A 2,944-nucleotide genomic window follows, 5' to 3' on the forward strand; every position below is an offset into this window, starting at 1 on the left:
GGGTGATATGATGGTTGTGTGTGTAGCAGGTGTAGGGTGATGTGATGGTTGTGTGTGTAGCAGGTGTAGGGAGATGTGACGGTTGTGTGTGTAGCAGGTGTAGGGTGATGTGATGGGTGTGTGTGTAGCAGGTGTAGGGAGATGTGACGGTTGTGTGTGTAGCAGGGTTGTAGGGTGATGTGATGGTTGTGTGTGTAGCAGGTGTAGGGTGATGTGATGGGTTGTGTGTAGCAGGTGTAGGGTGATGTGATGGTTGTGTGTGTAGCAAGGTGTAGGTGATGTGATGGTTGTGTGTAGCAGGTGTAGGGAGATGTGATGGTTGTGTGTAGCAGGTGTAGGGTGATGTGATGGTGTGTGTGTAGCAGGTGTAGGGTGATGTGATGGTTGTGTGTGTAGCAGGTGTAGGGTGATGTGATGGTTGTGTGTGTAGCAGGTGTAGGGTGATGTGATGGTTGTGTGTGTAGCAGGTGTAGGGTGATGTGATGGTTGTGTGTGTAGCAGGTGTAGGTGATGTGATGGTTGTGTTAGCAGGTGTAGGGTGATGTGATGGTTGTGTGTAGCAGGTGTAGGGTGATGTGATGGTTGTGTGTGTAGCAGGTGTAGGGTGATGTGATGGTTGTGTGTGTAGCAGGTGTAGGGTGATGTGATGGTGTGTGTAGCAGGTGTAGGGTGATGTGATGGTTGTGTGTAGCAGGTGTAGGGTGATGTGATGGTTGTGTGTGTAGCAGGTTGTAGGGTGATGTGATGGTTGTGTGTGTAGCAGGTGTAGGGTGATGTGGATGGTGTGTGTAGCAGGTGTAGGGTGATGTGATGGTTGTGTGTGTAGCAGGTGTAGGGTGATGTGATGGTTGTGTGTAGCAGGTGTAGGGTGATGTGATGGTTGTGTGTGTAGCAGGTGTAGGGAGATGTGACGGTTGTGTGTGTAGCAGGTGTAGGGTGATGTGATGGTGTGTGTGTAGCAGGTGTAGGGAGATGTGACGGTTTGTGTGTGTAGCAGGGTGTAGGGTGATGTGATGGTTGTGTGTGTAGCAGGTGTAGGGTGATGTGATGGGTGTGTGTGTAGCAGGTGTAGGGTGATGTGATGGTTGTGTGTGTAGCAGGTGTAGGGTGATGTGACGGTTGTGTGTAGCAGGTGTAGGTGATGTGATGGTGTGTGTAGCAGGTTGTAGGGTGATGTGATGGGTTGTGTGTAGCAGGTGTAGGGTGATGTGACGGTTGTGTGTAGCAGGTGTAGGGTGATGTGATGGGTGTTGTGTAGCAGGTTGTAGGGTGATGTGATGGGTGTGTGTAGCAGGTGTAGGGTGATGTGACGGTTGTGTGTGTAGCAGGTGTAGGGTGATGTGATGGTTGTGTGTAGCAGGTGTAGGGTGATGTGATGGTTGTGTGTAGCAGGTGTAGGGTGATGTGATGGTTGTGTGTAGCAGGTGTAGGGTGATGTGATGGGTGTGTGTAGCAGGTGTAGGGTGATGTGATGGTTGTGTGTGTAGCAGGTGTAGGGTGATGTGAAGGGTGTGTGTAGCAGGTGTAGGGTGATGTGATGGTTGTGTGTGTAGCAGGTGTAGGGTGATGTGATGGTGTGTGTGTAGCAGGTGTAGGGTGATGTGATGGTTGTGTGTAGCAGGTGTAGGGTGATGTGATGGTCGTGTGTAGCAGGTGTAGGGTGATGTGATGGTTGTGTGTGTAGCAGGTGTAGGGTGATGTGATGGTTGTGTGTGTAGCAGTTGTAGGGTGATGTGATTGGTGTGTGTAGCAGGTGTAGGGTGATGTGATGGTTGTGTGTAGCAGGTGTAGGGTGAAGTGATGGGTGTGTGTAGCAGGTGTAGGGTGATGTGATGGGTGTGTGTAGCAGGTGTAGGGTGATGTGATGGGTGTGTGTAGCAGGTGTAGGGTGATGTGATGGGTGTGTGTGTAGCAGGTGTAGGGTGATGTGAGGGTGTGTGTAGCAGGTGTAGGGTGATGTGATGGTTGTGTGTGTAGCAGGTGTAGGGTGATGTGATGGGTGTGTGTAGCAGGTGTAGGGTGATGTGATGGTTGTGTGTGTAGCAGGTGTAGGGTGATGTGATGGTGTGTGTGTAGCAGGTGTAGGGTGATGTGATGGTTGTGTGTGTAGCAGGTGTAGGGTGATGTGATGGTTGTGTGTAGCAGGTGTAGGGTGATGTGATGGTTGTGTGTAGCAGGTGTAGGGTGATGTGATGGTTGTGTGTGTAGCAGGTGTAGGGTGATGTGATGGTTGTGTGTGTAGCAGGTGTAGGGTGATGTGACGGGTGTGTGTGTAGCAGGTGTAGGGTGATGTGATGGTTGTGTGTGTAGCAGGTGTAGGGTGATGTGATGGTTGTGTGTAGCAGGTGTAGGGTGATGTGATGGTTGTGTGTGTAGCAGGTGTAGGGTGATGTGATGGTTGTGTGTGTAGCAGGTGTAGGGTGATGTGATGGGTGTGTGTAGCAGGTGTAGGGTGATGTGATGGTTGTGTGTGTAGCAGGTGTAGGGTGATGTGATGGTTGTGTGTGTAGCAGGTGTAGGGTGATGTGACGGTTGTGTGTGTAGCAGGTTGTAGGGTGATGTGATGGGTGTCGTGTGTAGCAGGTGTAGGGTGATGTGATGGTTGTGTGTAGCAGGTGTAGGGTGATGTGATGGTTGTGTGTGTAGCAGGTGTAGGGTGATGTGATGGGTGTGTGTGTAGCAGGTGTAGGGTGATGTGATGGTTGTGTGTAGCAGGTGTAGGGTGATGTGATGGGTGTGTGTGTAGCAGGTGTAGGGTGATGTGATGGTGTGTGTGTAGCAGGTGTAGGGTGATGTGATGGTTGTGTGTGTAGCAGGTGTAGGGTGATGTGATGGGTGTGTGTGTAGCAGGTGTAGGGTGATGTGATGGGTGTGTGTGTAGCAGGTGTAGGGTGATGTGATGGGTGTGTGTGTAGCAGGTGTAGGGTGATGTGATGGGTGTGTG

The sequence above is a fragment of the Lampris incognitus genome, chromosome 13 (assembly GCF_029633865.1).
Source record: "Lampris incognitus isolate fLamInc1 chromosome 13, fLamInc1.hap2, whole genome shotgun sequence".
Classification (NCBI taxonomy): Eukaryota; Metazoa; Chordata; class Actinopteri; order Lampriformes; family Lampridae; genus Lampris; species Lampris incognitus.